Here is a 19,924-nt window from a genome sequence, read left to right as displayed (position 1 = left end):
TCAGCGCCGTAGGCAGCAATGCTAGCCACTGTGCTGCCCTTATCGCAACATGGTTGAAATTAACTTTTATTTTAAAATACCCGAGGTCTTCGGTTGCCCAATAACTACAATTTGTAATGAACGGTTTGTAAATTTAAACATGATTTACTTTTTATTGACAGGAACTATAATTAAATAGACAACAAATACAACTGGTTAACTATTAGTAAATCTCTAATGCCCCCCCCCCCTTTTTGACTCGTTCCATCCTCTACACACACACAGGTAAGGCGAAAGAAGGGTGTAAAATATTGTTGGAAGTAAAATGATGTTTCAGATGGACATCTTCCAGTAAGTTTCTTCCTCAGTCTAGGTTTTCAGATGGATGTTATCTTTTCTTTCAGCTTGGATTGGCTTTGACTGTAGACTCACAGAACTAGCAGGAAGCCAGCATTTGAAAGAGAGAGAGAGAGATACACACAGCTTCTTTGTTCAGGGTCTCGAAGATTCTGCCTTCCAACAGTAGTGGCAGAGAAATAGAGAGCTGCTTCTACCTTGAGGGTCTAGTGGCTTTTACTGGGTTCTCCCTAAATGACCCCACCTGACAGGAAACAATCACTGTCAGTTACCGGGCAGAATACTGTTGCTGGCCAATCATTAGGCACTAGCCAACCAATCAAATCAAACCTCTCCAATCTCTTGGGTACCATAAAGTCTGGGTTATTTTGCCCAAAATACAAAACTTTACAACACGGTGTACTATTTTGACACTTTGAGTTCCTCACTTCCTCTGCCCAACTTAAAGGTATGTCTCCATTAACAATCTATGGACCAAAACACTCAGGAACAGTTTTCTGAGTTTTCTTTGCAATAAAAATAGCAAATTACATTTCAAAACCCCTCAAATAAAAACAGAACATTCTGGAAATAACCGCAGATCCGGCAGTATCTGTGGTGAGAGTTGTGGGGCTGGATTTGACACAGAGTTGGTGAGTCTCCATTCACCTTTAAAAATGGCTGAGTTGGATATAGAATAAAGCTTGGCTGAGAGCTCGGCCATCTATTAGTCTGTTATAACAAGTGCACAAAAGCAAAAACATTGCTTGCTTGACAGCTTTTTCTCTTATATTTTGTTAAATGCTCAAAGTTTACTTACATAAGATAAAGAGGTGTTACGTACTTGTAGTTTCTGCTACTGATATTTTAATGACCTGGTTGATTAACACTTTTTATAAGGTTATAGCAGCAGCAATTGTTTTTAAAAGAAAGTTATGCAGAGGTTCTCTTTAAGCTTTTCCATGAACACCATTGACACAACAGGGTTAATTGATTGGGCATGGAGGGTATGAGGGGCCATTAGGGGGATTGGAGGGGCATGAGTGGGTATGGAGGATATGCAGGGCCATTGCGGATGTTTGGAGGGGCATAGCATGGTGGGTGCATGGGCTATGGAGGTGGCTAGAAGAGCAATGGGTTAGAGGTTTTGAAGGGCCATTGAGGTCAGTAGACATACATGCAATTGCATGAGTTGGCACAGGGGGCAGCGGGTGGATGGGGGACGAGAACATGTGAGGAGTGACGGCTAGAGGCCCTAATAGTGAATAAAATAACTGGGACAAAGTCCCAGAGAAAAAAGGAAGGCATTTTAAACAGCCTGCTTCAGCACTCATCAGACACTGTGGCCACCTCCAACTTGTTTCGAAGAGCAGCAGGCCAACCTTCAGCATGGATCCACACTCCAGAATCAGCTTCAAGGCATGATTCCAACCTTACACTCGCAAGAATCCAACACATGACTGACTAATGTCAGTAATACATCATAATTTAAGTCATACAGTATATGTTTCTAAAATTAACTGGACTAGACAGGGTAGATGCAAGAAGGATGTTTCCGATGGTGGGGGTGTCCAGAATCAGGGGTCACAGCCCGAGGATACGGAATAGACCATTAGGACTGTGATGAGGAGGAATTTCTTCACCCAGAGAGTGGTCGTCCTGTGGGATTCACGACCACAGAAAGCAGTTGAGGCACATTTGTTTTCAAGAAGCAGTTAGAAAAAGCACTTGGGGAGAAGGGGATCAAAGGATATGGGGGGGGGGGTGTAAGGCAGGATCAGGCTATTGAGTTGATTGATCAGCCATGATAGTAATGAATGGCAGAGTAGGTTCGAAGGGCTAATGGCCTCCTCATGCTTCTATTCACTATGTTTCTGTTATAACCTGCCTACTTACCATTGGCTGGGGACTAATGACAATCCCACAATCCTGTGGGAGTATGAGCTTCCCCAATGAGGGGGGCGGAGAAACCATTAGTAAACTCCAAGTATAAATAAAGCTGGCCAGTTTGGAAACAGCAGGAAGGACTGTGCAGCAAGGGAAGTTGCTGCTGCTGTTATATATATATGTTATTGTAAATAAATGTTATTACTTTGTATCCTTAAAGCCCGTGCTGGATTCTTCATGGCCCTCACAAAAGTTTCTATGACTCTATTAGCATACCCCATCTGTTACCTCTTTATACTACAGCTCCCGCTAAAAAACTATTCTATTTTCAAGAACAACCTGAAAATATGTGTGAGATTTGAACTCCCTCCCCCAATGCCATCAGCAGGGCTGGAAAGCAGCATGTACGTTACAGATTGACAGAACTGCAAGGACAACAAAAGGCTTTTCCACAAAAGGCTGATTCAAAAGCAAAGACTGAAGAGAATAGACCTTTGGACCATCTTCGACTAGAAGAGAACTCAGGACACTCTGAGGAATTTGTTACTCCCTCAAAGTACCCAGAAAAAAAGCTTCAGAAGAGGAATGATCGTGAACTCAGGAAAGTTGGTCACATCCACTGTTGTATCGAAGTCTGAAAAAGTTCTGAGATTTCAATGAATTTAGCCGACAAAGGGAAATTAATGACCAAAATCCTGTAAGACTGTCAGGAAAAGAAGAGATAATTTCCCCATGAGTCTTTTTGTGAGGTTTGTCAATTTCTGTAGAGAGTGATAAGAGAGCCACACTTCTCTCTGCACAAGTTTGCTCCATTATGGACAATGTGAAGAATTGTTGTGGACATGGATAGAAGACAGCAGCAGCTTCTGTAATGAGTCACATTTTCTGGAGACAGTTAAATCGGGGACAGGTTTGCTGTAGAGGATTCTGCAGCTTCAGAAGTGCTAAAGATTTTGTCTCAGCTTGGATTCTGACCTCCAGTGGTGGAGGGAAGAAGACTTTCAGCTGAAGTATGGCAGCCAACTGACTTATCCTGGAAAGGTACCAAATCTTTAGCAGTGTGATCCTCTATGGGTTCTGACCTGGAATCAGACAAGGCATCCTTTGTGGCAGCCTCTTCATGGACACCAAGCAATCGGCTAGGCAATACATTGGCAGGTCATTGGAACTGAGATCTGAATGCTGCTCAGGCACTCGAAACACAGCCAATTCTCTAAAAAAAATGGAATATATGGCATCTGCATCAATTAGAAAGATGAATCATCCTCGAGGAATTCAACCTTCAACAGATCACTCAGTGTTGTACGGGATCCTTCTTCATCACTCTCTAGGAAGAGCCAATTCAGGTCCAACAGGTCTTCATGGGGATGGTCACCATCTGCTGCTGTGCCTTCTGTATCCCACACCTCTGCCCTTACTTCATGAAGAACGGAGAGATTTATAAATTCAATCACTGCCCTGGGTCTAGTGGCTGGTGTCTCTGTGAAGGAAAGAAACTTATTGCTGAGTGTAGAAACTCCCTCCGCTTCTGAAGGCTGAATTTCCACTGCTTCAAAATGAAAGGTTGAAGACTGTTGAATGAAAGACAGCATGGTCCTGTTTTTCTGGCATTCCTCAAAGTATGCCAACATTGCCACTTAATAGAGATGTACATTGAGTATGAATCTGTCACCCCTTGTAGTTAAGAGCAATTATCCTGCCTTTGAATAAATGATCCATGCTGCCTGGACCTTGTCTGGTGGATGAAAGGTCATTGGCTGAAGTCAATCGAGGTCATCTAATATATTAACCACAGCGCCAATATTAATTTCAAAGGTAGTATCAAAGGCTTGAACTTCAACTGTAAATAACCAGTCGTCTGGATTAAGACAATCTCCCTCTCTCTCTTAGGAACTCTCTTATTTTGACTTTCTATTTCTTGGATGGGATGCACTTCATAAATACTTTCTGGTTTTCAGCTTTATTAAAATTGCTGGAATTGCAGAAATGTTTGAAATGCCCAATTTTCCCACACTGTAAATATTCGGCACCTCGTGATGGGCAGTCCTGACACATACGCTGTTTTTTCTTTCTCATCGCTTTGTCTGGGTCAATGGGCTTCTGGTTGGTGCTGCTGCATGTGGGCCTAACTAGTCAATGGAGTAATGTGAGGCCCTGGTGTTGCATTGGATTGTATCCCAATTAAATGCCCTCAGCATGGTCTGCCTCACATACCGGACAGCTTGAAAAGTAAGATCCTTTTTCATCCCAGACTATGTGACCACAGAGTAGCTCATCCTTCAGCAAAAATGTATCCGCAAGAATGAGCTGGTGATATAGGTCAGTTACAAATAATGCAATTGATTTCACAGGTCATTGCAATCGCTGGTCAAAATATGCTTATTCAAGTGCTATGTTTTACTTCAGTCTAAAATAGGCATCAAAGAATGGACTCAAAGTCTGTGGTGGACTCCTGTATCCCTTGCCTTAACAGAATACCATCTGTCACTGGACCTACTGCATAAAGAAAGGAACTAACTTGATCATAGAATCATAGAATCCCTACAGTGCAGAAGGAGGCCATTTGGCCCATCAAGTATGCACCGACCTTTGGAAAGAGCACACAATCCAGGCCCACACTCTATCCCCCTAACCAAGTAATCACACCTAACCTTTTGGATACTAAGGGACAATTTAGCATATCTAATCCACCTAACCTGCACACCTTTGGACTGAGGGAGGAAAACAGAGCACCCAGAGCAAATCCACGCAGGCACAGGGGGTTTGAACTCGCTGCCGGAGGAGGTGGTGGAAGCAGGGACGATAGTGATGTTTAAGGGGCATTTTGACAAATACATGAATAGGATGGAAATAGAGGGATACTGACCCCAGAAGTGTAGAGGATTTTAGTTCAGACGGGAAGCATGGTCGGCGCAGGCTTGGAGGGCCGAAGGGCCTGTTCCTGTGCTGTACTTTCCTTTGATCTTTGTTCTTTGGATTCTCCATCCCGCCGCGTCAGATTTTTCGTTCAGCACGCCGTCGGGATTCACCGTTTCGCTGGCTTGTCAATGGGGTTTCCCATTGTGGGGCAGCCCCCCCCACCGTCGGGAAACACCCGGGCTGCCGGTAAACCAGAGCATCAGGACGGCGGAGAATTCAGAGCCCAGGGAGAATGTGCAAACTCACTTAGGCAGTCACCCAAGGCTGGAATTGAACCCGGGTCCTTGGCGCTGTGAGTCAACAGTGCTCACCACTGTGCCACCGTGCTCTTTACAGTAAAGGCTTGATGCTGCCTGTTACCAGATAAAAAGTCATGTTATTAACTCTCACTTCTTGATCTCTCTTCAGGCTTTCTGCAGTCAAACAAGCAGGGCAAAGACAAGGACCACTCACCGGTTACAATCATCCGGAGTTCCTCCTTTTCCTGGGGAAATTTTTAAGACCTTCTTTCAAAGGTTTCTTCACACGTTGGTTCTTTTGATAGCACCAATGCATTTTTTTTTACATCAATGGCTTCAATGCTGCCAATCATGTTCTGAGATACGTTCTTCTATCTTGGGCTCTAAACATGGGACTTGGTTTTTAGACAAACTGCAAAAACACTCTGCTTAATGCGTATTTATTAGTCCTAGATCTAAACAGGTTATTGAGTCGGCACGTTGCTCCCAACCATGATTCCAATCTCTTTCTCTCAATAGTTTAACACATGACTGACTGATGTTGTCATCCATATCATATATTAGCAGACCCCATCTGTTAGCCCTTTATACTGCACTGCTCTACAGTAGAGGACCTCCAAACTGTTGTTGACATGGTCCATGAGCATCTCCACTGCTGCCTTAGAGAAGTTGGAGTGCTGCAAAAAGTTGTGATGTTTTATTTTCTACAAACCACCATTAAGAAAATGCACCTTCTACTTAAGGGCTGCAGTTGAGTGTGTTTTCTTTGGCAGTTCACAGATAGGCACATTTATGAGACCTGGTCACAAAAATGACTCTGCCTTCGTGCTGACTGTGTCTGGTGGGTGGAGCATATTCCCAACCCTCCATCTAACCAACATATGCTTCACACAAACATTAATTGCAATGTATCATGTGAATGACAGGAAATCAAGCTAGAAGGTTAGATTTTGCTGCGCGTGGTGAAGCAATTACACTCGTTGTTGACCTCCAAGTAAATTGCCCAAAATGATCTATCAATATCGGTGGTGTGGACTTCCTCTTTCCCAATGGAAGTTTAAATTTGACTCGAGGCAAGGTAACGAGAACTTCCTTCACTGCAGCAACAGTAATATCAGCAAACAGGATAGGTAGCCAATCATATTGAAGTATTCTCACAGACAGCAAACCAGGAGGTTTGAAGTTCTTTATCCTTTTTTTAAATTGATTTACAGGATGTGGGCATCACTGGTGAGGTCAGCATTTATTGCACATCCCTAGTTGACCTTCAGAAGATGTTGATGAGCTGCCTTCCTGAACTGCTGCAAACCCGAGGTGTAGCACAGCCATAATGCAGTTCGGGAAGAAATTTCAGGACTTTGACCCAGGTCCAGGACGTTGAACCTTGGTGAGTTTCTGCAGTACAGCTGCCCTTTTTCGTTGGTGGTGGAGGGATCGAATGTTTGTGAAAAGGGTAGCAATCATATGGGCTGTTTTATCCTGGATGGTTTTGAGCTCCTTGAGGGTTGTTGGAGCTGTACTCATCCAGGCAAGTGGCGAGTATTCCATTACACTCTTGACTTGGGTCTTGTAAATGGTGGACTGGCCTTGGGGGGGGGGTTTAGGAGTTGAATTACTCACCACAGGATTCTTAGCCTTTGACCTGCACTGGTAGCCACAGTATTTATATGGCTAGTCCAGTTCAGTTTCTGGTCAATGATGACACCCAGGATGTTGTGGATCCTGCACTTGTGGTTTAAAATTTCAGAAGGGAACAATTATTGGATTAAGAATGAAACCAAAATATAAATAGGAACAAACATAGAAAAAAATATAACCCTAGTGGGCTGCAATTTAAACTCCCCCATTGGAGGGGTTTGAAATGGGAGGGGCATGTAAAATACAGTGGGCCAATTAATGCCTGCTTTGGTGTCTCATCCACCACTACCAAGATTTCACCGACAGCGAGGAGGTTAGGTAACTGACAGGTCTCCTTGAGTAGGCTGGTGGTAGGTGAGGGTGTTTTTCCCATAATGGATCCCCCCCATTTAATTGAAGAGCTCCTTCTCCCCACTGCCCCAAGGTTCCCCTCTGGCCATGGACTTACAAAGCCTTGCCGCAATACCCCTCTCCAGGGCCTGGCGAGACGCCCAAACATTTAGAAACTCATGATCCAGCACTGAATGCCACCTCAAGCCACATCCAATCAGCTGTTAAATGACTGCAGAGCACCCATTCTTTAGCTGGACAGGCACTCCCCTGGCATTTTAGGTGGTGGGGTAGGTGGGTGTGTGGCGGGGTGAGGGGGGCCTGTGGCGATGAATGGGGGGGAGGGGTGGAGTGTTGTTGAAAGTACTGTGCTCACTGTTATGGGTCAGGTTTTAGAGAACCCCAAAATATATCGTGGAGTTCACCTGACCCACCACTTTTAATAGATTGTGGTATGGGGAGCACATGGCTCACTCTACAGGAATGGTACAGCAGACATGGACCAGTGGTTTTTAAAACAAAACAATGTTTATTCTATGAACTCAAGTTAACCTTTCTAAAACAAACAGTGGACAGCTTAGCAACCAGTAAATCAAATACACCCCCCAAAGAATACAACACTAAGTAATCTGTATGCTGTTCTTTTAACATCCAAAAGACTTAATAAACCTCCAAACAGGAGCACATCAGGGTTTACATTCAAGGCTAAAAACATTTATACTTCTGAATTCATCAAATGATCCATAGATAGTTTTCTGATGGCAGAGATCAACAGCAGTGAGCTCACTTTTAACTGCAGATTCAGATCACTGAAAAAAACCGACACACCCCAAGCTTTCTCAAACTGAAACTAAAAAGTAGAAGTGGCGCTCAGCTCCACCCACACTCTGACATCACTCCAGTAACATGAGCAGCTCCATTTCTTAAAGGTACATTTCTTAAACACTCATTTCTTAAAGGGTACTCTCACATGACACCTCCCCGCCCCCCCAAGAAAAAAAAATAAACCGTCAACTTCAAGATGGTTTCATTTTTCACCTTTGCACTATCCTTTAAGAAATGCACACAGTAAATATACTTGTTCGTTTATCAAAAACAACACACGCAAACAGGTGTAATAACATAGTCCATTTTTTCCTTCTTCTTCCTCCAATGGAAATACTTCATGATTGACAGTCTCGTTGAACAGGAAGGTCTCTGCACAATCCATCCCATTCTCTACGCCTCAGCATTTCTCATTAAAGTCAGATACTTTAGTTCAATCTGATCATAGAGTCCCTTGTAATTCTCCAACACATGCGTATGGATTATCACAGCTTTCAGGCAGTCAAATGCCTGTCGAAAGTCCGCTGTCCATTGAAATTTTCGACATTTCTTAAGCAAGTCCATCAGTGGAGCAATCACGCTACAAAGCTTTTTGCACAAATGTTCGATCAAATCCACTCGTGCCAAGAAATCGCATGACTTCCCTTCATCTCGAGGATATCGAAAACTCCTCAAGGAAAGTGATTTGGGCTTTTCCAAATTCACTTTTGGCTAGGTTTATCACCAAACCCACCTCCTGAAAAACTCCATCAGATGTTTTCAATGGTCTTTCCATGTCTGGCTAAAAATTACCAGATCGTCGATGTATACCGCACAGTTGGGTAATCCTGAAATTACTTTGTTAGTTAACCGTCAAAATGTGGCTGGTGCATTTTCCATGCCAAATGGCATAACTTTGAATTGGTATATATCATCTGGAGTCACAAAAGCTGAAATCTCCTTCACCCTTTCGGATAAAGTCAACTTTAAGTAAATCCAATTTGGAAATAAAAGCTGATTGTCCCACTTTCTCAATGCAACCCTACAAACGTGGAATAGGATAAGAGTCCATTCTTGTAACTGCACTAACATTTCTATAGTCCACACACAACCGTGGTGTACCATCTGGTTTAGGTACCATCACTATGGGTGAGCTTCATTGGCTGCAACCCACTTCAATTATGCCATTTTTAAGCATATCCTCAATCTCTTTGTCAACCTGTGCCAATTTTAAAGGGTTAAGTCTATATGGATGTTGTTTGATTGGAACAGCATTTCCCACATCTACATCATGTATAGCCATTTTAGCACTTCCCAATTTATCTCCACAAACGTGCCCATGTGATATCAATAACTCTTTCAGGTTAGTTTGTTTTTCCTCTGGAAGGTAACTCACCAATTTATCCCAATTTTTAAGAACATCCTCATTTTCCAATTTAATTTGAGGTATGCCAAATTCACAGTCATCTGGATTTGGTTCGTCACTTTGAGTTAGAATCATTAAAATCTCCTCCTTTTTCTCTCCTTCCCTTTCAAAGTACCTTTTCAGCATATTCACATGACACACTCAGTGATTCTTCCTTCTATCTGGTGTTTTAACCACATAATTCACCTCACTTAATTTCCTTCCAATCTGATAAGGTCCACAAAACCTAGCTTTTAAAGGTTCACCGACCACTGGTAACAACATTAACACTTTATCGCCACGAGCAAAACTACAAACTTTGGATTTCTTGTCCACGACAGGTTTCATCACATTTTGTACAACTTTCAAATGTTGTCTAGCCAATTCACCTGCTCTATTTAATCGTTCCCAAAAATTTGACATGTAAGCCAATAATGTAATTTCCGATTTCTCACCCACCAATTTTTCCTGAATCAATTTAAGTGGTCCCCTTACCTCATGACCAAAAATTAGTTCAAAAGGACTAAATTTGGTTGACTCATTAGGAGCATCCCTAATTGCAAACAGAACGAATGGAATTCCTTTATCCCAATCCTCTGGATAACCTTGACAATACGCCCTCAACATTGTCTTTACTGTCTGATGCCACCTTTCTAACGCTCCCTGCGATTCTTGATGGTACGCCGTTGATTTAAATTGTTTTATTCATAAGCTATCCCTTACTTCTTTGAATAACCTTGAGGTAAAATTTGATCCTTGATCCGATTGTATTTCTGTGGTTAGTCCATATTTCTATCTCGTAAAGAATTGAAATAATTCCTTCACAATCTTTTTAGCTGTAATATTACGTACTGGAATGGCCTCTGGAAACCTAGTAGACACATCCATTATCATCAAAAGATATTGATTCCCACTTTTTGTTTTAGGAAGCGGTCCTACGCAATCAATTAGGACCCTTGGAAAAGGTTCCTCAAATGCTGGAATGGGTATTAAGGGCGCTGGTTTTAACACTGCTTGAGGTTTCCCTATCACTTGACATGTGTGACATGATTGACAAAATTTAACTACAACTTGATGTAGTCCAGGCCAATAAAAACGTTTCTGGATTTTAGCTCGAGTTTTCCTTATTCCCAAATGACCTCCCACTGGTACCTCATGTGCAACTCGCGACACCTCCTTTCTCTACCCTACCAGCAATGCTACTTGATGAACTTATGCCCACTTTTCATCCGCCTGCATATGTAAAGGTCTCCATTTTCTCATCAAGACATCACTTTTACGGTAATAACACTCTTGTATACACTCAGATTCCTCTTCCGTGTATGCTTTCTGATACATCCGTTTTATTTCTAGATCTTTTTGTTGTAACTCTGCCAATTTTCCTGAACGAAAAATATCCGCCTCATCCTCCACCTGTTCTTGTTGTTTTTCAACCATCTGATCAAAAATCGTTTCTGATAATTGCGCTTCCACTTCATCTTCACTCTTTGATTTCTCCTCTTGTCTTAACCTGTGACTTTGCGACCTTGTTACTACACAATCTGGAAAAATTGCGGGATATTCGTCCTTCAACACTTCAGTTGTCTGATTTTCCACTGGCTTATCAACCACAGTAGGCATCACTCCCACCTGCAATCCAGCTATATCATTACCCAAGATAAACTGTATTCCTGGACAAGATAGTTTCTCTATTACTCCCACTACCACTTCACCACTCTTCACTGGGCTTTCCAACCTTACCTTATATAATGGAACGCTACTCCTCTCACTTTGAATTCCACATATTACCACCTTTTCTGGCAACATTCTTCCCAAAATACATAACTCCGCATCTCTTACCATTAAAGATTGACTAGCTCCCGTATCTCTTAAAATTATGACTTCTTTACCTGCTCCTCCTGATACACATGAGTAAAGTTTACCCGCACAAATACATTTTTAAAGAGATCTGGCACCTTCTTATCAATTACCTCTTGATCAGGCTGTACAATTTTTCGCACTTCCTTCGCTTCCCTTGGGCTTTCCTTTACCACTCTAACAAACACCACTGTCTTTTCCTTTTTAACCATATCAGCCTTCCCAGTGCTTTTCTTCAACCACCAACACTGTGACTTTACATGGCCTAGTTTATTGCAGTGAAAACATTTGAAACTTCTCATGTCTCTTCCACCCTCCTGGATTTCTTTTTTAATCTGAGGTACACTCTCCTTATCATCACCCATCAGATCACCTTTACCTGTACCACTTGAGTATTTCTCATGTCCCCAGTTTCTATCCCTCACCGGCTGAAACTGATGTCAGAAACCAAGCTTTGATTTATGAACTAATTCATAATCATCTGCCATTTCTGCTGCTAATCTCACAGTTTTAACCCTCTGCTCTTCCGCATGAATTCTTACTACATCAGGAATTGGATTTTTAAACTCCTCCAAAAGTATAATTTCTCTGAGAGCTTCATGCGTTTGATCTATTTTCAAAGCCCTTATCCACCTATCAAACTTATTCTGTTTGAGCCTTGCAAACTCCATGTATGTTTGACCAAATTCTTTCCTTCAATTTCTAAACATTTGTCTGTAGGCTTCATATGCACCCAAGATGGATTTTTTCATCTCCTTATACGTCCCAGATACCTCCTCCGGTAGTTATGCAAACACTTCACTAGCTCTACCTACCAGCTTTGTTTGAATCAGTAATACCCACATGACCTGTGGCCATTTCATTTGTTTAGCTACCTTCTCAAATGAAATGAAAAAGGCTTCCACTTCCTTCGCGTCAAACCTTGGCAATGCTTGGACATATTTAAATAGATCCCCACCAAGCCTTCGCCTTTGTCGCTCTTTCTCACTATCCTCATCACCATCATCCAACTGTACGTTTCCCTTTACGTCTGCCACTTTTAACTGACTGTCATGTTTCATGGCCATTTTCTGAAGATCAAACGCTCTCTCTTTATCTTTTTCCCTGATCCGTATCTCCCTTTCTCTTTCTTTTTGTTCTGCTAGGGCTATTCTTTCTTTTCTCCTTTCTTCTCTCTCCTTTTCTTTTCCTCGCTCTTTCTTTTCCCGCTCTCTCTCTTTCATATTCAAGCTGCTTTAATTCTTTCTCATGTTCCATTTGTTTAATTTGCAACTGAATTTTTGCCATTTCCAATTAGTCAAACTCTACCTTGGGCAACTTTAAATGCTTAACCACTGCCATAATTACCTCATCTTTTCGCATTTTGTCAGGTAATGTTAACTGCAATGTTTTTGCCAAATCTAACAGTCTGCTTTTAGTCTCTGAACGTAAGGTACTGCATGTGACCATCTCCACCCTCAAAAACTTCTGAGCCTCTGAAAGAGCCCTTGTCCACAACACACTCCCCACTTAAACTAAAATACCACACCTGAAAAGCAACCACAATATGCTCACCCCTCACTGTCTTCAGGTTCACGAAGCCAATCCAATAGATAGACTTTTATCCCCCTTGAGCCCCCAATCGTTATGGGTCAGGGTTTAGAGAACCCCAAAGTGTATCATGGAGTTCACCTGACCCACCACTTTTAACAGATTGTGGTATGGGGAGCACACGGCTCACTCTACAGGTATGGTACAGCAGACAAGGACCAGTAGTTTTTAAAACAAAACAATGTTTATTCTATGAACTCAAGTTATCCTTTCTAAAACAAACAGTGAACATCTTGGCAACCAGTAAATCAAATACACCCCCAAAGAATACAACACTAAGTAATCTGTATGCTGTTCTTTTAACATCCAAAAGACTTAACAAACCTCCAAACTGGAGCACATCAGGGTTTACGTTCAAGACTGAAAACATTTATACTTCTTCTGAATTCACCAAATGATTAAGATAGTTTTTTGATGGCAGAGATCAACAGCAGTGAGCTCACTTTTAACTTCAGATTCAGCTCACTGAAAAACACAGACACACCCAAGCTTTCTCAAACTGAAACTAAAAAGCAGAAGTGGAGCTCAGCTCCACCCACACTCTGACATCACTCCAGTAACATGAGCAGCTCCATTTCGTAAGGTACATTTCTTAAACACTCATTTCTTAAAGGGTACTCTCACATGGCATCACAGTTTGTTTATAGTGATGGAGGTATTTGACATTCCAGAAATTATGGGTGGGTGAGATGGTTTGGCAGTGCTTATGAATTTGGTACGCTGTCAAAAATCAGTTACACCCCACTCAACAAAGTGTAACTTTGTCAGGGAGACTAACAACATTCAAGTGAATATTTTCATCAATTCATTGACATCTTAGCTATTTCCCTTGGTGGGGGTGATATTGATGGGGGGACTTCAAGAGGAGTAAAAATCACTGACAGCAACTCCTACTTCACTCTGCAAATGTGTAGATTCCCAAAGTTGCTGACAGTTTCTATGGACCACTTTCACTTTGATTGCCACCACAAAATCCAGGCCAATGCTTTTTTCCACTGATTCTAGGCCTCCAATTATATTTGGAAAGCATGCTTAAGGTGTGAGCACATTTCTTTTTCTTGCTCCTGCAAACCCATTTTCAACTGCGTACATTAGAATACTTTTGATTCTTATGGTTAAGTTGTAGTTGTTTAATATGCAGGTTTCAGGTGATGGATATGAAAAGTGCTCAGAAAGAAATCTCAGTGAGTTTCTGGCATGGATTTTGTGCTTAGTACACACTGCAGCTACGATATGCTTTTGATACAGGGGATGATACTTATGCTAGTGGATGAACTGCATAACAAGCTTTGCCTGCCCCGTCTCAGTTCAACTGCAGCTGAAAACCTAACTCTTGCCATTTTACCAGGGGCAGCACGGTAGCACAGTAGTTAGCACAGTTGCTTTACAGATCCAGGGTTCCAGGTTCAATTCCCGGCTTGGGTCACTGTCTGTGCGGAGTCTGCACGTTCTCCCCGTGACTGGGTGGGTTTCCTCCGGGTGCTCCGGTTTCCTCCCACAGTCCAAAGATGTGCAGGTTAGGTGGATTAGCCATGCTAAATTGCCCCCTGTGTCCAAAAAGTTTAGGTGGGGTTACTGGATTACGGGTGTGGGCTTAAGTGGGGTGCTATTTCCAAGGGCCGGTGCAGACTCAATGGGCAGAATGGCCTCCTTCTGCACTGTAAATTCTATGATTTGCCCATTCCAATGTTCTCCTGTCTGGTCTCCCACATTCAATCCTCCACTAACCTGAGGGGCTAGATTCTATGCCACCCGCCGCCGGGGTTCCCGATGTGATGGAGAATCGAGTGTCAGGAAAAAACTGGGATCGGCGCTGGTTCCCTGCTGATAGCATCATGGAGGTTCACACCGTGTGCCAACAGCAAGATGCAACTGGGTCATTTAGACCAATTGGCATCCCATTAAAGGGCCGGGCACCATATTCTCCAAGCGCATGATTCTTCGGTCCTCCGGGCGAGAATTGGTGCAGGTATTTACAAGCGTGACCCTGATGTGATGAACCTCACGATGTGCCAAAGGGATAATTCCAGAGGGCCACCTTCCCCCCACAATGCAATCCTGCCCACCCCCACCAGAGACTTCCCATAAGAGAGACCCGTGGTTGGAAGCCTCCCATAACAGTGACCCCTGCCTGGAAACTGTCCATTAGAAAAAACCCTGCCTGGAAGCTGTCCATTAGGGAGACCCCTACCAGGAAACTAGAGGGCAGTCCAGACAGAGGCAGTGAAAAAAAAATCACTGTTCTAAAAGTCAATTTAGACATCTGTTTATACAAATCAATAATAGACATTGATCAGATACAAAAATAACCAAAAATACTAATGAAATATTAACTTTATGAGACTTGTAGTAAAAATGAAAGGAAGTAATACTTTGGTTTTCAAAGCTTTGGTCCGATTCCTCAGGGGTAGTACTTCTGTGCAGTTTTTAAACTTGTGTACCATTGTTGGGACTCTATTTTGCCTTCTAATAAAGTTGATATTCTGGTTGATTGGAGGTGTTAAAAATACGACTTTATTGCTAATTATTCACTTGAATAAGAATTGAATCAAAATTTGGAAACAAAATATAAAACAGTACATAAAAGGGTCAAACTTATGGCAAAAAGCATAAAATATAAAAGCATTAAAAAATCACTTTAAACACAAACAGACAGATTGGTGATTCAAGAATTCAGGAGTGCAGGAATTTAGGAACAAGACCTCAACCACGAAGTCCTACTTTTAAGGGAAGTCCTATCTCTGGTTTAATCCCTCATTTACTCTTATTGGTTTCTAATTCTCAACTGAGACCTCCTGGTTTGTTCAAATGGATGACTGTTACTTTGAGGATGATTTATTAATCAAAATTGGACATTACTTAAGATTGACTGGTGCCAATCAAAACTAGCTCAACGTCTGCATGCGTAGTCTTAGGATAATTATTGGATATGTTTCTCACGCCACAGCTCGGAGAGCTTGTTGTAACTGATTAATTGATACATTTCTAGTGCTGAGTACACTGGAATACAATGGCCAATTCATTATGTGAAACTAAGCCTGGATTCCCATAGTCAAGGCACTTTTAATAATTTTATCTTTCAGCTACATGCATTCAATTAGCACCTAAAACTATGAATAAATCAATAAATCAATACTCTATGAGATATGGGAGTTGCTAGCAAGGTCAGTAATTGGTCCCCATCCTTAATCCCTTGAACCGAATGGCTTGCTGGGCCATCTCAGAGGGCAGTCAAGATTCAACCACATTGTCATGGATCTCGAGTCAAATGTAAGCCAGACCTGGTAAGGATGACAAATTTCCTCTCCTGAAGGACATTAATGAAATGGATGGTCAGTTAGCTCAGTTGGTTGGATGGCTGTTTTGTGATGCGGAGCGATGCCAACAGCATGGATTCAATTCCTGTGTCGGCTGAGGTTATTCATTAAGGCCTTGCCATCTCAACCTTGTCCCTTGCTTGAGGTGTGGTAACCCTCAGGTGAAATCACCACCAGTCACTCTCAATGGAGAGAGAAACCAACAGTCTATAGGGACTGTGGTGACATTTACATGACTGAGACGAGCTTTTATGTTCCAGATTTTATTAACTGAATTTAAAATTCACCAACTGTCATGGCAGGATTTAAGCCCACATCCCCAAAGCAAACGTCCCTAGACCCCTCGATTACGAGTCCAGTGACATCACCACAACACAACTTTAGAAAGGTTCACCAGAAAGATACTAATATTCAAAAAATTGAAGTGCGAGGTTCATAAACTTGGTTGGAATTCGCTTGAGTTTAGAAGGTTGAACAACAAATTGCTTGATTCATTTGAAATAACAAAACGATTGGATAGTCTATTTACTGGGAAACTACTTCCTCTTATGAGGGGATCTCGAACAGGTGGGTATGCACCAGGCATTCAGGATTGAAACGTTACACACAAAAGTTAGTGGAGACCTCCTCCAAATATCTGTGGATATTGGATCAATTGAAATTTTAAACATGAGATCGCTAAGTTTTTGTGAAAAGTGTCAAAGGATACCACTCAGATGCAATGAACTGAGTTGAGAGACAGATGAGTCATGATCTAATTGAATGGTGCAACTCATTTGAGGGGACGAACGGCTGACTTCTGTTCCCATGTTGATGGGGCCTCCTCGATCTGTTAGTTGCTTAATTGTCAACAACCACCTTGTAAGCAGGGCTGCAGAGCTTTTGTCTGAGCCATTAGTTGTTGTTGGTGCTCCTTAGTTCATTCAGAAACATGAGCCCATCCAAGGTTTTATGGCCAAGAGTCAATGTAGAGCGTGTCAGAGGTCCCTGGGACCTTGGGCAGAGCAGGGTGTTTCTTGCACCTGCAGAGTTAGTTCAATAGATTTACTGCCACTGACAATCCTTGTTGCAGTCAGTGTTTCAGTGAACCACAAAAAACTACATGGTGTCAGGGCTGGCAGGATGGTGCAAGGACTTGACCCACAAATCTTTAATGAAAATGTGGTAGACAACTGGGAGTGGTTTAAACAGGAGCGGCTGAGGTGATATGACAATCTATTTCTCCAAACTTATTGCGTGTTATCGTGAATTCACTGGACCGCTTCATCAACTCCTCATTCAGGATATCAAATGGTGTTGGCAAGAACACCACACGGTGGCTTTCAACAGGCTCAAATGAGCAACTCCACTGGTACTACAGTGCTTTGACAATCAAGCGCTTGTACTAATATCAGCAGATTCCTCCCAGCATGGACATGGTTCAGCATGTATGCAAAATGGCAAACTAATAGCCTTTACCTCATGGTCCGCAGCCCAAGATCCAGCACAGGGCAGTAGAGCGGAGCTGCTCATTGGCTATTGCGGGGGAAATTTGCATACGTGCATTGTGGTCTCCGTAACTTCAAGGTGCACCTGTGCAAGAGACCCTCGCTGTTCAAGTGAAGGCAAGCATCCAGCAGAAGGCAATAGAGCGGAGCTTTGATTGCCTGTTGCGGGGGAAATTTGCATATGTGCATTTTGTTCACCGTAACTTGAAGGTGTACCTGTGCAAGAGACCCTAGCTGTTCAAGTGAAGGCAAGCATCCAGCAGAGGGCAGGAGAGCGGAGCTGTTGATTGGTTGTCGCAGGGGAAATTTGCATACGTGCATTGTGGTCACCGTAACTTGAAGGTGCTTTGTGGAGGCGCTGTTGTCAAGTGACACTTAAACCCAAAACACTTCTTCAGTGTTTCCCTGCCTACCCCCACTTCTAACCAAAAAAAACACAACCACTGTAAGGATCCCAGCCGAGAGGAAGGCTCGAGGGCAAGTAGAAAGAAGTTGAACCGTGACATCACAGCCTGCAGGGAAGTGATTGACTGATGACTGTTAAGTAGTAATAGGTATATACCGCAGGGCAAGAGCTATATCTGGGGAAAAGGCAATTATGATGCGATGAGGTAGGACTTAGGATGCATCGGATGGAGAGGAAAACTGCAGGGGATGGACACAATGGAAATGTGGAGCTTGTTCAAGGAACAGCTACTGCATGTCCTTGATAAGTATGTACCTGTCAGGCAGGGAGGAAGTGGTCGAGCGAGGGAACCGTGGTTTACTAAAGCAGTCGAAACACTTGTCAAGAGGAAGAAGGAGACTTATGTAAAGATGAGACATGAAGGTTCAGTTAGGGCGCTCAACAGTTACAAGTTAGCAAGGAAGGACCTAAAGAGAGAGCTAAGAAGAGCAAGGAGGGGACATGAGAAGTCTTTGGCAGGTAGGATCAAGGATAACCGTAAAGCTTTCTACAGATATGTCAGGAATTAAAAAATGACTAGGGTAAGAGTAGGGTCAGTCAAGGACAGTAGTGGGAAGTTGTGCGTGGAGTCCGAGGAGATGGGAGAGGTACTAAATGAATATGTTTTGTCAGTATTCACACAGGAAAAAGACAGTGTTGTCGAGGAGAATTCTGAGATTCAGGCTACTAGACTAGAAGGGCTTGAGATTCATAAGGAGGAGCTGTTAGCAATTCTGGAAAGTGTAAAAATAGATAAGTCCCCAGGGCCGGATGGGATTTATCCTAGGATTCTCTGGGAAGCTAGGGAGGAGAATGCAGAGCCTTTGGCGTTGATCTTTAAGTCATCTTTGTCTACAGGAATAGTGCCAGAAGACTGGAGGATAGCAAATGTTGTCAACTTGTTCAAGAAGGGGAGTAGAGACAACCCCGGTAACTATACACCAGTGAGCCTTACTTCTGTTGTGGGCAAAATCTTGGAAAGGTTTATAAGAGATAGGATGTATAATCATCTGGAAAGGAATAATTTGATTAGAGATAGTCAACACGGTTTTGTGAAGGGTAGGTCGTGCCTCACAAACCTTATTGAGTTCTTTGAGAAGGTGACACAAACAGGTGGATGAGGGTAAAGCAGTTGATGTGGTGTCTATGGATTTCAGTAAAGCGTTTGGTAAGGTTCCCCACGGTAGGCAACTGCAGAAAATATGGAGGCATGGGATTCAGGGTAATTTAGCAGTTTGGATCAGAAATTGGCTAGCTGTAAGAAGACAAAGGGTGGTGGTTGATAGGAAATGTTCAGACTGGAGTCCAGTTACTAGTGGTGTACCTCAAGGATCAGTTTTGGGTCCACTGCTGTTTGTCATTTTTATAAATGACCTGGAGGAGGGCATAGGAAGATGGGTAGGTAAATTGGACACTAAAGTCGGTGGAGTTGGGGACAGTGCGGAAGGATGTTACAAGTTACAGAGGGACATAGATAAGCTGCAGCGCTGGGCTGAGAGGTGGCAAATGGAGTTTCATGCAGAAAAGTGTGAGGTGATTCATTTTGGAAGGAATAACAGGAAGACAGAGTACTGGGCAAATGGTAAGATTCTTGGTAGTGTGGATGAGCAGAGAGATCTCGGTGTCCATGTCCATAGATCCCTGAAGGTTGCCACCCAGGTTGAGAGGGTTGTTAAGAAGGTGTACGGTGT

The sequence above is a fragment of the Scyliorhinus torazame genome, chromosome 11 (assembly GCF_047496885.1).
Source record: "Scyliorhinus torazame isolate Kashiwa2021f chromosome 11, sScyTor2.1, whole genome shotgun sequence".
Lineage (NCBI taxonomy): Eukaryota > Metazoa > Chordata > Chondrichthyes > Carcharhiniformes > Scyliorhinidae > Scyliorhinus > Scyliorhinus torazame.
This window is presented reverse-complemented; position numbering follows the sequence as displayed.